This window comes from Sciurus vulgaris, assembly GCF_902686455.1.
Source record: "Sciurus vulgaris genome assembly, chromosome: 8".
NCBI classification, from domain to species: domain Eukaryota; kingdom Metazoa; phylum Chordata; class Mammalia; order Rodentia; family Sciuridae; genus Sciurus; species Sciurus vulgaris.
The window spans coordinates 10,237,158-10,256,860 of NC_136468.1; the positions used below are offsets into that span (position 1 = coordinate 10,237,158).

The 19,703-nt window shown below is 38.7% G+C and overlaps 1 protein-coding gene across 2 annotated transcripts in view; it reads right to left on the minus strand.

The window, feature by feature from the left end:
• The window catches only part of CNTNAP2 (contactin associated protein 2), a 2,020,421-nt gene that overhangs the window by 1,975,105 nt on the left and 25,613 nt on the right, over nucleotides 1-19,703 (minus strand). The window lies entirely within an intron of this gene.

The window sequence follows — 19,703 nt, forward strand, 5'->3', positions numbered from 1 at the left end:
TAAGGTTATTTCTATTTTGATCAGATTCGTTGGGTGTGAAGTTGCTGCTGAAAACCACCATGACGTGGAGACTGGTGCCTGCAGCTGGTGAGCTGGGGCTGCGGGACTGTTCTAGAAGAGAGCAGCAGGAAGCTCTGAGTCCTCCAGGGCAACAGTGGAGCCACATGTGGGCAGATCAAGGACATCTTCTCACTCGGGGTTTCTTTTCTTCACAAAGTCCCACCCAATAGCATTTTCTCTTCCATGGCCCACAAGGTAACTCCTTTGCCGCCTTCAGGTGATGATTTGAAACAACCATGGTGAAAAGAAATTCATGGATAACTGTTCTCAAAGATCTAATAGGATTTTCTTTTTTCCTTATAAAGCTAAATAGCATTTCATTGCATATATATATATACCATGTAACCCATGCTTTCTTTGCTTTCTTTTTCTTTTTTCTTTTTTTCTCTATTGAGGACTGGACCCAGAGCCCCTCCCATGCTAAGCCAGTGCTCCACCACTGAGCTACATCTCCACCCTGATCATGTCTTATTCCACACATCACTGACAATCTATACCCTGGTTATTGTAAAGAAACCTGCAATGAAAACATGGATCACCCTGGAAGACACTGTGCTAAGTGAAATAAGGCCCAGACAGACAAACACGGCATGATTTCATTTACATGGGGAATCTAAAAAAATTAAACCCACAGGGGCAAAAAGTAGAAAGGTGGTCACGAAGGGCTGGGCAGGGGACATCTAATGGGGAGATGTTGGTTAAAGTGCACAATGTTTCTGTATCACTCCAGTCAGGATGGCAATTATCAAGAATACAAGCGATATTAAGTGTTGTCGAGGATGTGGGGAAAAAGGCACACTCATACACTGCTGGTGGAACTGCAGATTGGTGCAAGCACTACGGAAAGCAATATGGAGATCTCAAAGAAAACTTGGAATGGAACCACCATTTGACCCAGCTATCCCACTCCTCAGTTTATACCCAACGGATGGAACTAGAAAATATTATGCTAAGTGAAATAAGCTAATTCAAAAAAACCCCAAAGGCCCAGCGTTTTCTCTCATAAGCAGATGCTGGTCCACAGTGGGTGCAGGGGGGTAGGGAAGAATGAAGGAACTTTGGTTTGTGCACAGAGCAGCGAGGGGAGATGGGGCAGTGTTGATGGAAAGGACGGTAGAATGAGACAGACGTTATTACCCTATATATGTGTATGACAACTCTACTGGTGTGACTCAGTACTATGTACAGCCAGAGGAATGAGGAGTTATGCTCCATTTGTGTACAGTGTGTCAAAATGCATTCTACTGCCATGTAAAATCAATTAGAATGTTTTTTTTGAAATAGGAAGCATATGTTCTCCACATCTAGCCAACAACATGATAACCGGAATTAGTAATCAACTGCTGTATGCTTGGAAGTTGTTGAAAGAATACACTTGTAAAATTCTCATATTTAACCTATGACAAGGACATAAGATGATGGATGTTATTTAGTTTGATTGAATCACTCACAATGTGGGTATATGTGTGTGTATATATATGACACTATAGATAAATATATACAATTTTCACTTGTCAATATTTCAAAAATTAGTAGTGATTTTAATCTAAAGTCTTCTCATTATTGATATTATTCTTTAATGTCCTAGGGATATTAATAAAAGCTCTTATGTAAGAAACTCCAGAAGTATTACCCCTTGGTAATATAGTGGACCTAAATAAAAAGAGAAAAAAAGAAGAAGAAAAGAAACAATCTACAAAATTAATATATAAAAATCCATAAACTTGGTATTTAAAAATAATGACAATTCAGGAGCTTTACTCAAGAGGCCTATGGAAATAAACCGTGTAGAAATGTACTTCGGGAATATAAGCAGTATATGAGGATTATTCTCATTATTTGAAATGACAAAACATTGAAAACACAATTTTGTAAATATTACCACTAAACATGTGTATGTGTGTTTGTGTATGTGTATAAAAGTATGTAATAAATAACATAATTCTTATGAGTTAAGGTAAAAAGCTGGAGTGAATATGGATGGAACTGACTTTTCTCTGAATGTACCATCCTTATGTGTATATATATAATATATGCACATATATGTAATACAAATCTATATACATGTTTGTGCATGTACATATATGTATTTTGTACGTGTTCACACTTTTTTTTTTCTTTTTTCTTTCTGGGGTTTGAATTTAGGACCTCATGCACACAACCTACCACTGAGCTATATCCCCAGCAGCCCTATATGGTTTTGATGTCTGAGGTTGACAAGTATTCTATATATTTAAAAAGAACAAAAATTCAAAGTAGTGGAAAAGTTCTTTGGCTTTTCCTATTTGTTAATATTTGTAAAACCAAGAAATTTGTTTCTTTTGCGCACTTAGAATAAGTCAAGATCCTACTGTTTCAAGGGCGCAGGGATACAGCAAGAGGGGTGCTTTTCAGCAGGTATGGTACCCATGGGGACAGCAGCAGGTCTGAGGGGGCCCAGGACAGAATTCTCTGGCACCAGGGAACTGCTGGGAAGAGGACACAGGTAGCGCTGTGCTCCACTCAGTTTGCACAGAAGCTCACGAGTTGAGGTCGGGCAGCCTTCTGGACGGTGCGCCTCCGACTCCTGCTGACTCGGAAAGGAAAGGACCGAGCTAAGTGGAGAATCGAGGCTTCCCAGAGCCAAGGTCGCTGAGAGCACAGAGCAGGGCCAGGTCTTCTAAAGGAACTCCTGCAAGCATGGTCACCAGAAGTGCGTTCACTTTTGGAGGCGCTATTTTACCTAAAGAAATATCTTCCGAACGTCATGTTGTACAGGCTAAATCCACATGATTTTTAATTTATCAATTAAAAAATAGAGAAAAAGAACCATTGTCTTTCCATTTTGATGACTAAGCCCAATTATTTTTTTCTGTTCACTGAATCAGTCATACTTCTGCAGAAAAAACATAAATTAGTGCAAATGACAACCAAGCTACCCAAGGATTATGCCTATTAAATGCACTTAAAGTTACACATGAAAAGGTAAGTTGTATTTTACTTTAAATATTGCCTATTTCATTCCCATTTTTCATAAAGTACTTAAAATTATTGTGATAAAAATGTATAGCTTGATGAGTCCTGACAAATGTTCCCCTATGTAACCATCAGTCAAAGAAAGAGAATTGTTCAATCATTCCTGAAAGTTCTTTCAATCAATAGCAATTCTCCTGAGACAAACCAGTCCTTGTTATTATGTTCTAATTTCCTTTTCCAGAACTTCATATACATATATATGTTATATATGTATATATATGTGTGTGTATATGCACATATATGTGTATGTATATATATGTGTGTATAGGTATATATTGTGTATAGGTATATATGTGTATATATGCGTGTGTATATGTAGACATATGCGTATATGTATATATGTGTGTATATATATATTCTCTTGTGTCTAATGACCTTTGCATCTGAGATTCATCTACATGTGCACATTGATAGCTTCTTATTGCTGTGGGGTAGTCCTTGGTATTAATGTAGCACTGTTAGATTATTCTTTCTTGAATTGTGCAACTTTTAGGTTTTTTTGCAATTTCTTTACTCTGAATAGTTGTTTTAACCATACTTCAAGCCTTTTTGTGACATCTGTTTTTATTTCTACTGAATAAATACCTAGAAGTGAAGATGATGGGCCATCGGGTGACTGCAGGCCTCACTTTATCAGAAACCACCCAAGAAAGCCCCCAGAGGGGTCCAGTTTTTATTCCCACCAAGCACTGTGCCAGCTCGGTTACCCCACGTTATACCCTTATTTGGCAGGGTCAGTTTTTTCTAATTTTAGCAGTTCTAGTGTTTGTGTGGTGGTCTCTAATCTTGGTTTTAATTTACATGTAACTGAGGACTTATGCATAAACATTTTTTGTGCTTCTCAGGCATTTGTTTATCTTTGTAAATGACCCAAGTCTTTCCCTCATTTTAATGTTTTTTTCCCAATTGATATATAGTTCTTTATATTATACGCTCTGGATATAACTCCCTTGCCAGGTACATGTTATGTGAATATTTTCTGCCATAATCTAACTTTACTTTCTTAATTGTATTCTCTAAAGAGTGGTGGTATTATTTGTCATTTATCTGTTTTTTTTTTTTTTAATGAAGTCTAGTTTATCTGATTTTCTCATACCATTAATGCCATTTCCACATTTCTATGAAATGACTGCCTAGCACAAGTCACTACAGTATTCTCCTGTGTTTTCTTCTAGAAACTTTTGAGTTTAAGGTATTTATATTTAGGTTCATGTGCCATTTGGAACTGATTTTTTATGATAATTAGGCAAGAACCAAAGCTTATTCTTTTCATATGGTTACTTAGTTTTCTAGGTATAGTTGATGAAACAATTGGTCTTTCCCAGTTGAATTACATTGGGTGGTTTAGTTCAAAATCAATTAGGCATAGATGTGAGGATCTAGTTCTGGAGTCCCTTCTGTCATTTTGGGCTATTGGCTTAGCCTCCCAGCTCTTAATTTTTGTAATTTCATAGTAATTCTAACATAGCACTGTAAGTTTAACTCCTTGACACTCATCTAAGAACCACATTTGGATAGAAAGTGTTTCCATCTTTGAACTTCCAAGCTTCTGATATAAGCTGTGACATACATGAGTTTACACAGATAGAACAAGATAATGAATGAGATGAATGGGAAGATGTCTTCAGGGAAAAATGGATCTGAATGCGGATTCTTTCATACAGGAAAGACTTTTATGTCCTTTAAGCCTCATCTTCCTCACCTAATAAAATAGGAATCATATTCCCTATCTCATAAAAATTTTTAACATGTTTAATAAAGTATCATATATAAATTTATCTAATGGAGCATTTGTCATACAGAGAATAATTCCATGTTAACATAGCAATATCACAAGGCACTCAGAAGTAGTGATGGTAAAAAATTATTTGTAGGAAGGCAAAACATGGATGCGATTTTGAGTGACAGTCCTATTGTTTCTTCCTTTTGTGTTCAGATTAGTAATTTCTCTCTTTAGAATATATTATCAAATATTTCCAATTTACTACTTTCTCCTATTCAAAACAGAACTCTCTTTTCTTATGCATTGCTAATTTGTGATGAATGTTTTTGTAATATAATAATTATTCATGTTCATTGTTTTCTCATCAAATTGACAAAAGAAATAAGAACTTCCCTATTGAAGCCCATACCTTTTAAACATTTTTCTCTTCCAGATTTTTCAGCATAAAAAGTGAAACAAGCATGCACATCTTTATCAAAAGGAAACAGAGCAATATTACTGAGAGCATTTTCCCCGTAGATCTACTCTTTCATTACTGTGTAATTAACCCCACATTGAGAATTCTACTGTGAATTCTTTTGCAGCAGCAAATTAAACATTTGACTTGCAGACTATTATGTTTCTGTGAAAGGGACTATCATGTCACTGGAAAATAGGAAAGCAATATTGTGAGTCCTGAAGAGTTTTCAGTGAAATCTTCAATGAAGCCAGAAGATTTACCCTGGGAGAAAATACATATTTGTATTTCAAAGGTCCCACCACACTCTCTAGCACAGAATCCATCAAAACCTAATAAAGAAGCTTCATTACTGTGATCATCACCTTATTAGTAATCCACTGGCTGGGAAAGGTGCTGATGGGATTATAATGTGTCACTTTAAATATAAAAGAACATTATTGGGATGCTCATTAAGGTGAGCACCACCGAAGTCAAATCTGTAGTGAACAAATTTGATTTCTTTAAATAAATGTGTATGGTATAAATATGTATTAAATTTTAAATTTGATCTTTAAAATACACTTAAGTGCATATTCTCTGACTTCCTTACAAAGTAACAACCTATAACAGCATGTTTTTCTGGAAATGATGCAATTATACATGAAAACAACTTTGAGGTATCCATTTTGACCTCTTGAAAAAAAATACAAATATTTGTTCCTGATCCAATGTCTCTAAGAATGTTCATAAAATGACCTATTTTAGTAATCCAAGCAAAATCAGCAAAAATCAGTGTCAACACAAGATATCAAAATCCTAAATCATAGAAAATGAGATTTCTAATGAACATTAGAATGTTTATAATGCCCCCAGTCTTTCACGACTCATTGAACAGACAGTATAAAGACAGCCACATAAGCAGACACAGCAGATGCCTGTTGCGAATCCCTCTCAGATTTATCCGTCTGGCTTGACTAGGGAGTCATTGATGCTACCTTGCAAAAAAGATTGATATCAGAATACAGAGCCTGTGATTCCTAGGGCACTAATTGGAATTTGATCCTGCATATACCTAGGGAAAGGTAGAAGTGGGTAGACTTCCTGCTCTAATCATCTGCTTTAGAAAAGCCACCATTTTATGGCTATGAGTGTCCTTCAACTTCTAACGTGATGCTGCTACAGCACCAAGAGGCAGCCACAGCCCAGCTGCCCACCTAGACCGGCCTTGCACAGGACAGCTCTTTTTAAAATCCTCTTGGTTTGTTTCTATGCCTCTCCTAACAGGCAGCACGGCGAGTTTCGGCTCCAACTGGTCTGCAGCACCCATCATTGACAGCCTTTCTTTATGAACTAAAACTAACAAGAGAGTGTACTTCCTTCCCAATTAACCATAATTCAATCCCCGGAGACATCACTCCATTATCGTTCCGATGTTTAACTACAGCATTTTAAAAGGGAAGAACAATAGGACTGAAGCTGAGGAGAAGTTCCTGGCAATTTGAATCACTCATCTGGCACTTTGATGAGAAGCAGAAGTGGTCATTTCCGGGTTGTCATTAGTCTGAAATAAAGCCTGGATTCAATGGCTATATATTTTATATATATATATATATATATATATATATATTGTTTAAGGAATAAACAAAACTACTTGAAGTTCGATTAAGGGGATGGTGTGTTAATTTAATACAAAGATTTCACATCCTTTATGAACATTCACCAACACAACTGCTTGTCCTTTAAAAGGAAGTATGAACTACATGACCGTTTTCTAACTAAAGAAATCTTCAATGCACATAATAAGCTCTGGATTGTACTTTGTTATTTAGAAACTACTCAGAAAGAAATTTTTCCTTCCTCTGGAAAAATTTTGTAGATTGTTTAGTTCTTAATAAATATTTAAGGCATCTGTTCCTGAAATCTGATGAACCATTCAACAGTGGAAATCTTTAACAAATTTCTAGTTCATTACTTTTTCAAGATTATCTGTCAGGGTTGATATTTAGTATCTTATCATGATAGTCTTGGGGTTTCCACATATATGATGGCAAATGTTGAAGGGCAGAGACATCCACTAAAGAGAAGGAATCCCTTTGCAATGAGTGACTTCAGGGCAAATTACTTGGCAAATGTTAACAAGGACAGAGGATATCAATAATGATTAGCTGTACATTATTGAATTAATGGAGTGGGTCAGAGAAAGATCAAAACCAAACTTAGTTATGTGTGTGTTTGTCTCCTCCAATAAACTGTGAACTTCCTATGGTTGGGAGCAGACATACTCCAGGGCCTTAGCTTATCCCACTTTTTAACAGAAAGCCCTTACTGAAAGTTTGCTTTTGAAATGTAATACTGAAATTTGTCCTCAATTACATGTGATAATTAGACAAGGAAAAGAATCAGAATATTTTGCCCAAGTGTGAAAGATACTGTTAAAATTGTTTCAAATCCGTGGTATGCTTAAATTGCCTTTTTAAAATAAATAAAACCATAAAGAACTTATATGGCGTGACATCAATGACATTCAGAGATTAAAATTACTAAATTATATTTTAATTTTGCAACAGTCTAACAAAACATTGCATGGTCGAAGTCGAAGCTGTACATTAGGCACGCAGTCCGGACACAGATATTGAGAGGATATGATCTGCAATGGGTGCAAATCAGAGCTCTCCAAACAGTGAAAGCCTTCATTTGCCCATTTGGACAGGTGCCCTTGTGTTCACCTACATACAAGACATGACCTACGAAACACTATTTTTGTAGCAACATGAGGTATGTGCACTTTATACCTTGCATTTAAAAATGGAAGTAAGAGTGGAAGTCTCTCCTCCATCAGATAGCTCCTTAGTTCATTCCTGGGAGCGCAGCAATGTTGCTGTGGGACCAGGGTAAGTTCCAGGGGACTGTGCACAGCATAAAAGCTGCTCCCCATTTGGAGTCCCTCCTTACCCTCCGTGCAGTTCCACTGGGAAACTCAGACCGGGCAGGTTTTCTCAATCTACACATTCTTTCTCAAGGACCAAAAAGACTTCTGGGCTTTTCTAAATATAAAATGTCGCCTTTTCTCCAAGGTATTGCCATGAAGTTTTCTTCCTGTTTATACCGTTTAAATTGTTTTTAAATGGTACACAGAAACATAAAATTTACATATATGAATGGGGTAAGATGACAGTTTTACAAGCATATACATTGTGTAAGGCTTAATTGTGATTAAACATCTTTACCTCTTCAAACATGTATTAGAGGCAATATGGTAATTTTTCCTCACCTTTCTCATAGACTTCTAATTTCTTTGGAGCAGTAACGTGGCCAACTGAAATCCAGCCTGTTCTAATCTCCACGTAAACACTATCCTGGCCACAGATACATAAACAGACACCACTGGGAGAGGCTACCTGCAGTTTTCCAAAGGGTAATTCTACTGTGACTCTTCTTGCCTTTCATGCTTCATTCTTTTTCTTACTTTGGTCATGAGTCTATGGCTGGAACTGTGTAGCTTTTTTTCAAACATGGAGAAGGACCAACAGCTCCTCAGAGTTTGTTTCTAAAGCGTCAGTACCACCAACTTGTGGATTTACTTGATAGGGTCCGTGTTGGGGGTTTTCTTTATGTAGGAAGAATCAGAATTCTAACTGACATAGGTCAACACACCAGCTCATCTCCTGAGTTTATTCTCCCAGACCCTCCCCATCCTCACCCTTGGAAACTTAGAAAAGTCCTCTGGAGGTTTCCATTCTGCCCTTCCTTCACTCACGCCTAAGGTCCTTCGTCCACCATACAGTGTCTCTGTGGTCACGTCTGACTTGGTTTCACCATTCAAGCAGCTACAGCGGGAAAGTCAAAAGTCATGGATAGGAAAGATGGCGACTGTGGTATTAGAAACAGGAAAAAAGAGAAAAACATAAAAATGGAGGCACACACTTCCCCTTCACTGTATTCTCTTCATGAGGATGACCCCAGCCTAGAGGGACCTTGCCTAAGTACTGACCCATCAGTCACTGACAGTGGCCAAGGCAACTGTCCAGCCTGGGCCCCGGAAGGAATGCAATAAACCTTCCATTAAAATAACTTGCGTGGGGAAAGATTGACACATAAAAATTGTAGCATCCATTATTTAAAATAAATTAGGACTTAGGTCTAGAATTTTCTAAAGTAAGATTGTGAACTTATTTTGAAAACATACTTATTGAATAAATATACTTCAGAAAATGTAATTAACCAAATTCTTGAAGACGTTGGATATTTGTAAACATCGAAAAGTGAAACTTACAGATTTTTTTTTTTTTTTAAACCATGAGAGTAAAGAGCTGGAAAGCAAGTTATTCTGAAGAGAGTTTCAAAATTATGGGGGCTGTGTCATTTGGATAAAAATAAGTTTTTAGGAATGGCAATCATAAGGCAGGACTTAATCCATTGGGGAATCAAAAGAGACAGCATAATTTAAATGTGACAAGTTTTTGGAAATGAGGTTTTTGTCCTCATTCATAAAAAACTAAAATTTTAATAGCTTAATATCTAATTTTAGGCATATCATTAATGAAGTCCAATCCATTATCGCTGTGTTTTCTCACTTGTGACTTTAGTAGAAAGTGAATTTATTTCAAAGACTTTTAAATGAGTATGATAAAAATGAATTAAGAGGTTTTCAAGATGGCGGCCTAGAGGGTGGCTGCATTACGTGTTGCTCCAGAACTCAGGATTCAAGAGAGGAGATATTGAGACGCTTGGGACCAACTCAAAGTAGCCGGGTGACTCTCACCCCCTGGGGGGGCATCCCGGATGGGACGGGGGTCCCGGAACGCAGGAAACTTTGTGAAGTAGAACTGCCGGCGAGACGCCCCTCCCCCCGCTGGAGCGCCATAGAGGAGGCCGGTCGGCACAGCGCTGGGACTCGGAGCAGCCACTGGGGCTCCGGCGGCTGCCCGGGGGAGGAGAGGCGGGGAGAACTGTGTGGACTCAGGACACCGGGGCCTGCCCTGAGGAGGAGGAGAGGAGCGTGGCCACTTGGATTCGGAGAGACTGCGCCAGAGCTGCAGGCGGCTGCCAGAGGAGAAGCCACGCGGCGAGCTGTTTGGAATCAGAACGACGCCTCTGAACACCGGGGCCTGCCCTGAGGACGAGGAGGAAGAGGAGCAGCCGCTTGGATTCGGGTGACTATACGGGAACTACAGGCGGTTGCCAGAGAAGGGGCTGCGTGGCGAGCTGTTTGGACCCTGACCACTTCTGAACCCCGGGGCCTGCCCGGAGGAGTAGGAGAAGGAGGAGAAGGAGCGCGGCGGGTCCTTTGGACTCGCAGTGACTGCATTAGCGCTCCAGGCGGCTGCTCAGAGGAGAAGGCGAGTGGTGAGTTGTTTGGTCTTAAAGTGACAGCTCCTGAGCACAGGGGGGCTGCCTGGAGGAGAAGCGTGGTGGGACGCTTGGTCTTGAGGGACCACACCAGAGCTCCGGGCGGTGGCCCAGAGGACCCGTGCAGCGGGTCACGTGGATTCAGAGCCACTCAGAGGGACTGCTCCTGAACACCCGGGGGGTTATCTGGAGAAGGAGGAGGAACGGGCAGGGTCACTTCGACTCGGAGTGATTGATTGCCCCGGGCTACGGGTGGTTGGTGGGAGGAGGAGGCACGAAGTGAGTTTCTTGGACTCCTAGTGACCGCACCGGCATACTGGGCAGCTGTCTGGAGGAAGAGGCCTGTGGCGGGTCTCTGGGACTCAGAGCGATTGTTCGGGGCCACAGGTGGCTGCTCAGAGGAGGGGCCACGCAGCCAGGTGATTAGGTGCAGAACAGGGTCCCAGGATCTAGGAGGCTTCTGGGTGGAAGAGCCGCACAGAGACAGGCTTAGGGCGGAGCGAAGGTTCCAGGCCTATGGGCAAATTCTCTGAGGAGGGGCAGCCTAAGGAGATTCATCTGCGAAGGGTGAGGCTCCCAGGCCCAGGAGGTAGGGCCGGGCCCCTGGAAACTTTGCAGAGGAAGGCAGCCCAGCCCAGGCAGTAGATGTAAATTGAGGGGAACCTCTAGGAGGAAACTGACCAGAGAGACCTCCCCACCGGGTGAGTCTTCCCTGCTGGGTGAGGTTTCCCACAAGGACGGTAAAACCAGAGGCTCAGGCCCAAACAGGCCTTGCCTCAGCCCACAGCCTAGGTCCCCTTTGGATGACCATTGGTCAACAAGTGGAGGCACCTCTGCCCACTAGCAGGGAATATACCCCACCTGAAGGCCACCACTCCTAGAGAGGCAGCTTCCTTGTGGAGCACCGCATTATCAACCTCCTCCAAGACTTCAGCCTACTGAAGGCTAAGAGGGGATATATATAGAAATCTTCAGGGTCATTGTAAATCAACAGAGGAAATCTGCAATATCTCAGCGGTCCACTGATATCTGAACAACATGAGAAAACAAGGAAAGAAAATGCTGCAAACAAATCTAGATGTTACATCAATAAAACCCAATGACAGCATGGCAGAAGAAATGACAGAAAAGGAGTTCAGAATGTACATAATTAAAATGATCAGAGAAGCAAACGAGGAGATGAAAGAGCAAATGCAAGCATTGAATGATGAGATGAAAGAGCAAATGCAAGCATTGATTGATCGCACCAATCGACAGTTAAAAGAGCAAATACAGGAAGCAAAAGATCATTTCAATAAAGAGTTAGAGATATTGAAAAAAAACCAAACAGAAATCCTTGACATGAAGGAAACAATAAACCAAATTAAGAACTCCATAGAAAGCATATCCAATAGGATAGAACACCTGGAAGACAGAACCTCAGACATTGAAGACAAAATATTTAACCTTGAAAACAAAGCTGAACAAACAGAGAAGATGGTAAGAAATCATGAACAGAATCTACAAGAACTATGGGATATCATGAAAAGGCCAAATTTAAGAATTATTGGGATTGAGGAAGGCCTAGAGAAACAAGCCAAAGGAATGAACAACCTATTCAATGAAATAATATCAGAAAATTTCCCAAATCTGAAGAATGAAATGGAAAATCAAGTTCAAGAGGCTTACAGGACTCCAAATACACAAAATTACAACAGACCCACACCAAGGCACATTATAATGAAAATACCTAACATACAAAATAAAGACAGAATTTTAAAGGCTGTGAGAGAAAAGAACCAAATTACATTCAGGGGGAAACCAATACGCATATCAGCAGATTTTTCAATCCAGACCCTAAAAGCTAGAAGGTCCTGGAACAACATTTTTCAAGCCCTGAAAGAAAATGGATGCCAACCAAGAATCTTATACCCAGCAAAACTTACCTTCAAATTTGACGATGAAATAAAATCCTTCCATGATAAACAAAAGCTAAAAGAATTTACAAAAAGAAAGCCAGCATTACAGAACATTCTCAACAAAATATTCCATGAGGAAGAGATGAAAAACAAAGAAGCAAATCAGCAAAGGGAGGAATTATCCTAAAGGAATTGTCAAATAAAGGAGGAAACAAGTTGTGTCAAACAAATAAATAAACAAAATTTTAAAAATGAACCAAATGACCGGGAAACCAAATCATTTCTCTATAATAACCCTGAACGTTAATGGCCTGAATTCATCAATCAAAAGACATAGACTGGCAGACTGGATTAAAAAGAAAGATCCAACAATATGTTGCCTGCAAGAGACTCACCTCATAGAAAAAGATACCCAAAGATTAAAGGTGAAAGGATGGGGAAAAACATACCATGCACATGGACTCAGCAAAAAAGCTGGAGTATCCATCCTCATTTCCGATAATGTGGACTTCAAGCCAAAGTTAGTCAGAAGGGATAAAGAAGGTTATTTCATACTGCTTAAGGGAAGCATAAATCAGCAAGATATAACAATCATAAACATCTATGCCCCAAACAGTGGCTCATCTATGTATGTCAAACAAATCCTTCTCAATTTCAGAAACCAAATAGACCACAACACAATAATACTAGGTGATTTTAACACGCCGCTCTCACCACTGGACAGATCTTCCAGACAAAAATTGAGCAAAGAAACCATAGATCTCAACAACACAATCAATAATTTAGACTTAACGGACATTTATAGAATATTCCATCCAACCAAGAGTGAATACACTTTCTTCTCAGCAGCACATGGATCCTTCTCTAAAATAGACCATATATTATGCCACAAAGCTAATGTTAGCAAATACAAGAAGATAGAGACACTAGCATGTATTCTATCAGATCATAATGGATTGAAGTTAGAAATAAATGAAAGAGTAAAACACAGAAACTATTCCAACATCTGGAGGTTAAACAATATGCTATTATATGATGAATGGATAACAGAAGATATTAAGAAGGAAATTAAAAAATTCTTAGAGGTAAATGAGAACAAAGAAACATCATATAAAAACCTCTGGGACACTATGAAAGCAGTACTTAGAGGGAAATTTATTTCATGGAGCGCATTTAATAAAAGAAGTAAAACTCAACAAATAAACAACCTAACACTACAGCTCAAAGCCTTAGAAAAAGAAGAACAGAACAGCACCAAAAGTAGTAGAAGACAGGAAATTGTTAAACTCAGAGCTGAAATCAATGAAATTGAAACAAAAGAAACAATACAAAAAATTGACAAAATAAATAGTTGGTTCTTCGAAAAAATTAACAAAATTGATAAACCTTTAGCCACACTAACAAAGAGAAGACGAGAGAAAACCCAAATCACTAAAATTCGGAATGAACAAGGAAATATCACTACAGACAGGATGGAAATACAAAACATAATTAGAAGCTATTTTGAAAATCTATACTCCAACAAAATAGAAAATTTCGAAGACATCAACAGGTTTCTAGAGACATATGAATTGCCTAAACTGAATGAGGAGGACATAAACAATTTAAATAGACCAATTTCAAGTACTGAAATAGAAGAAGTCATCAAAAGCCTACCAACAAAGAAAAGTCCGGGACCAGATGGGTTCTCAGCCGAGTTCTACAAAACCTTTAAGGAAGAGCTCATTCCAATACTTCTCAAAGTATTCCATAAAATAGAAGAGGAGGGAACCCTCCCAAACTCATTCTATGAAGCCAATATCACACTGATACCTAAACCAGACAGAGACTCATCAAGGAAAGAAAATTTCAGACCAATATCCTTAATGAACATCGACGCAAAAATTCTCAACAAAATTTTAGCAAATCGCATACAAAAACATATTAAAAAGATAGTGCACCATGATCAAGTGGGTTTCATCCCAGGGATGCAAGGTTGGTTCAACATCAGGAAATCAATAAACGTAATTCACCATATTAATAGACTTAAAGTCAAGAATCACATGATTATTTCAATAGACGCAGAAAAAGCATTTGATAAAATACAGCACCCCTTCATGCTCAAAACACTAGAACAAATAGGGATAGTGGGAACATTCCTTAATATTGTAAAGGCCATTTATGCTAAGCCCATGGCTAATATCATTCTAAATGGTGAAAAGCTGAAAGCATTCCCCCTAAAAACTGGAACAAGGCAGGGATGCCCTCTTTCACCACTTCTATTCAACATCGTTCTTGAGACTCTGGCCAGAGCAATTAGACAAACCAAAGAAATTAAAGGGATACGAATTGGAAAAGAAGAACTCAAACTATCCCTGTTCGCTGATGACATGATTATATATTTAGAGGAACCTGGAAATTCCACCAGAAAACTCTTAGAACTCATAAGTGATTTCAGTAAAGTAGCAGGTTACAAGATCAATGCCCATAAATCCAACGCATTTTTATACATAAGTGATGAATCTTCAGAACGAGAAATTAGGAAAACTACCCCATTCACAATAGCCTCGAAAAAAATAAAATACTTGGGAATCAATCTCACAAAAGAGGTGAAAGACCTCTACAATGAGAACTATACAACACTAAAGAAAGAAATTAAAGAACACCTTAGAAGATGGAAAGATCTTCCATGTTCTTGGATAGGAAGAATTAATATTGTCAAAATGGCCATACTACCTAAAGTGCTATACAAATTCAATGCAATTCCAATTAAAATCCCAATGACGTACCTTACAGAAATAGAGCAGGCAATTATGAAATTCATCTGGAAGAATAAGAAACCCAGAATAGCTAAAGCAATCCTTAGCAGGAAGAGTGAAACAGGGGGTATTGCAATACCAGATCTTCAACTCTACTACAAAGCAATAGTAACAAAAACGGCATGGTATTGGTACCAAAATAGAAAGGTAGATCAATGGTACAGAATAGAGGACACGGACACAAACCCAAATAAATACAATTTTCTCATACTAGACAAGGGGGCCAAAAATATGCAATGGAGAAAAGATAGCCTCTTCAACAAATGGTGCTGGGAGAATTGGAAATCCATATGCAACAGAATGAAACTAAACCCATATCTCTCACCATGCACGAAACTAAACTCAAAATGGATTAAGGACCTCGGAATCAGACCAGAGACCCTGCAGATTATAGAAGAAAAAGTAGGTCCAAATCTTCATCTTGTTGGTCTAGGACCAGACTTCCTTAACAGGACTCCCATAGCACAAGAAATAAAAGCTAGAATCAACCACTGGGATAGATTCAAACTAAAAAGCTTTCTCTCAGCAAAGGAAACTATCAGCAATGCGAAGAAAGAGCCTACAGAGTGGGAGAATATCTTTGCCAATCATACTTCAGATAGAGCACTAATCTCCAGAATCTATAAAGAACTCAAAAAACTCTACTCCAAGAATTCAAACAGTCCAGTCAACAAATGGGCTAAGGAAATGAATAGACACTTCACAGAAGAAGATCTACAAGCAATCAACAAACATATGGAAAAATGTTCAACATCTCTAGTAATAAGAGAAATGCAAATCAAAACCACCCTAAGGTTCCATCTCACCCCAATTAGAATGGCGATTATCAAGAATACGAGCAACAACAGGTGTTGGCGAGGATGTGGGGAGAAAGGTACACTCATACACTGCTGGTGGGGCTGCAAATTAGTGCAGCCGCTATGGAAAGCAGTGTGGAGATTCCTTAGAAAACTTGGAATGGAACCACCATTTGACCCAGCTATCCCACTCCTTGGCCTATACCCAAAGGACTTAAAATCTGCATACTACAGAAATACAGCCACATCAATGTTCATAGCTGCTCAATTCACAATAGCCAGACTGTGGAACCAACCTAGATGCCCTTCAATTGATGAGTGGATAAAGAAACTGTGGTATATATATACTATGGAATATTACTCAGCCATAAAGAATGATAAAATTATGACATTTGCAGGCAAATGGATGAAATTGGAGAATATCATGCTAAGTGAGATAAGCCAATCTCAAAAAGCCAAAGGACGAATGATATCGCTAATAAGTGGAGGTTGACACATAATGGGGGGGAGGGAAGGGTTAGAGTTAGGGTTAGGGAGGGGGGCAAGTATAGAGGAAGGAACTACTGTATAGAGGGTAAAGAGGGGTGGGAGGGGTGGGGGGAAGGGAAAAAAATAACACAATGAATCAAACAACATTGCTCTATGTAAATTTATGATTACACAAATGGTATGCCTTTGCGCCATGTACAAACAGAGAAACAACATGTATCCCATTTGTTTACAATAAAAAAAAAAAAAAAATGAATTAAAATTTGAAAAAGAAATTTCAGGAATGTTCAATTTCTATTCTATCTAAAGAAATTTGAAAGACTGTGTGGGGAGGGGTCATTCTCTGGGTGGTACCCTAAGGGACACTGATCACATCACATGCTGGGTCCAGGGCACTCACTCATGGTGGCTACCCAGATACCTTCATCCAGCAGCACCTCGTCTCCTGGATTGCAAAATCAGTGAGTAGATTTTACTTATCTCCTGAAAAGAAAAGCAGGGGAAAACAGTATTTTCCAGTATAGTGTAAAGGTACTTCAGTTATAGTAACTATTGCAGGAGCTTCTAGACATGGATCTTTATGAAACAGATTTAAAGAAGTAATTTTTTTTTAATTTAAACTTTACTACAAGTAGCTGTGAATGCATGTTTCAAATTACAATAAGACCAAAAGTTATCACTTTCCTTCCTTTCTGTCAACCTGGGAATAATAGAAGAATGACTGGCTATTGTCAGAAACCCTAAGATTAATTATCTCACACAGAGAGGAGAAAATCCAATTAAGATATTATGAAGTGAAATTTTGCGTAGAATATAATCACCGCACATGTTATGATATAATGTTTGGCTTATACTTGCAGGTAGTACCGTGGGTCACCTTTGAATTAAAATAAAATGAAAGATTAGATTGGTTACAGGTAGATTTTTCTGTCTTAAATTTCTCCCTTTCAAGTCTCTTGTTTTCTTGTAAACCTTCTTTCCTTTTTTATAGCTTCTACTTTCTTGAGCTCTTGGGGATTTTCCATTTTTTCATTGGCTTTCATAGCCAAAATCTTGTTCAGAATCATCTGATGTGTAATGTTTGTATCTTGAATGAAGTTGCCAAGCTGAAAGAGCAGGTCCCTGTCTGAAATTCAGGGCACTCAGAGCCCATGAAGTTATGGAAGGCAGGTTCTCCTTAGAGAAGTAGGGGTACAGAGCCCCCTCTGCTCACCCATCCCTACTGTGCAGCTACATGTGCTCTGGGTAGGCGAGGACTTTTCTAACTCAGAGTCTTCCCATAGGCCAGCAGCAGCCCTGGTCCTGTTCAAAATTTCTACGTGCAGTGAACGTATTTCTAGCTTATTCAATGGAGTGGCTATTGTTAAAGTTAATTGCAGCACAGCAAGGTAGGGGTTAAATTTACTATGTGCAGAGCAAAGAGAAAATAGCAGAAGGCACCGTAACAGTTGTGAATAAGTACCGATAAATGAATCAATACTGAGCCCTGTTGGAGATCTTTCTTCCCAGTGAACCATAATATTAAGGAGTAATGATTTAGAGACTATGAGGGCACAATCATGCCCACTAAATTTCTTTTGAAACTTCACATCGACTTGCACATTTTTTGATTTTTAATGTTCCTGCATAAAATGATACACATCTTACTGAAGTCTGTAAGATGCAACCTTAATGAAATTTTAATAATGCATAGTAAATTATAAAATATGGGGAAATTGCATATTTCAATTCATTACTACAGCTTGGTAACATATTTTTTAAAGGTGGAAAAGAAAATCATGCCATCTGAAGAATAACAAAAATAATGAAGGTTGACTTTTCTTGAAGTGATCTCGCAGTTTAAAAAGAACTCACAAATTAAAATGTATAATATAAGAGCTTTTTGACTGGGAAACACTTATATAAAACAATGTTAACTTTCCAAGCAAATGAAAATGATATTTCTCATATTGTTTCACAACCTAGCTCACCTCTCTCCAGCCAAAATCTCTAGCTGAGCTATCTCTTGGAAAGGAGAGGCTGGGTAGAGTCATTCTATTTCATTTCAAACTGACTAGTAGCCTTTTCCTTTTGCACTGAAAGCCATACCCCTTTAATTAAATAAGGGCTGTCATAACAGCCTGTTAGGACAGCTTGCAATAAAATAAGTGTTATGGTCTAGATGTGAAATGTCCCCTAAAAAGCTCATGTTAGGCAACTCGGGATGTTCAGAGGTGAAATGATCATGCGGGCCATAACCTAGTCATCAGTGCCTTGATCCCTCCGATGGATTTATAATTTGAATGGACTACTAGCTAGGAACTGTGGACATGGGCCTGGTTGGGGGAAGCAGGTTACTGGGGATGTGTCCTTGGGGATTATATATCTTGTCCCTATGTGTCTGTCTATCTGTCTGTCTCGCACTTCACTGACTGCCATGATTTGACAGCTTTCCTTTATTATGCTCTTCTAGTGTGATATGTTCTGAAACTGTGAGCCCCAAATAAACCTCTCCTCTTGTAAGGTGTACTTGCCAGTTATTTTGGCCACAGCAACGAAAAGCTAACTAACACAAGGGAAATAGACTGGTGATAGAATTCCTAAAACTATGTTTCTTAACTTGCTCAAACCCAGGACCTCTTTTGTACAAACAAACATTAGTTAATTTCCTATTTACAACACCCCCCCATAAAAAGAAATCCATCTACATATGGCATTTAAACATTATTGCATTAATTTCAATGCAATAAAGGAAAGTTATTTGTGTTGGTAACATACACTTTAATGCATTACTATCTCAACACTACCCTGTTAGAAATAACAGAATAAAGTAGTGAGATGTTTTCTTATATTCAGAATCACCTTGAATATAATTGCTGCAAATGCAGACTGACAGGAGTGGGTTTCATTTCTCACTCAGACACCATGAACAGCATTGTTATTTGTGACTTTCTGGATGACGAACACTTACAGTAATGAACTGAACAAAGTACAAAGTTTCTTCCATTTCCAGAGTGCTTGTATTTAGAAAATTAGTGCATGCTAAAACTGTGTAATACATTCAACATTCGTAAGCAAGTCCAAATTAGGTTCTAGATTCAGATATCTCTAAACAGATTTCTCCATTGCACAAATCCCACAAGCACTGGGTATTGG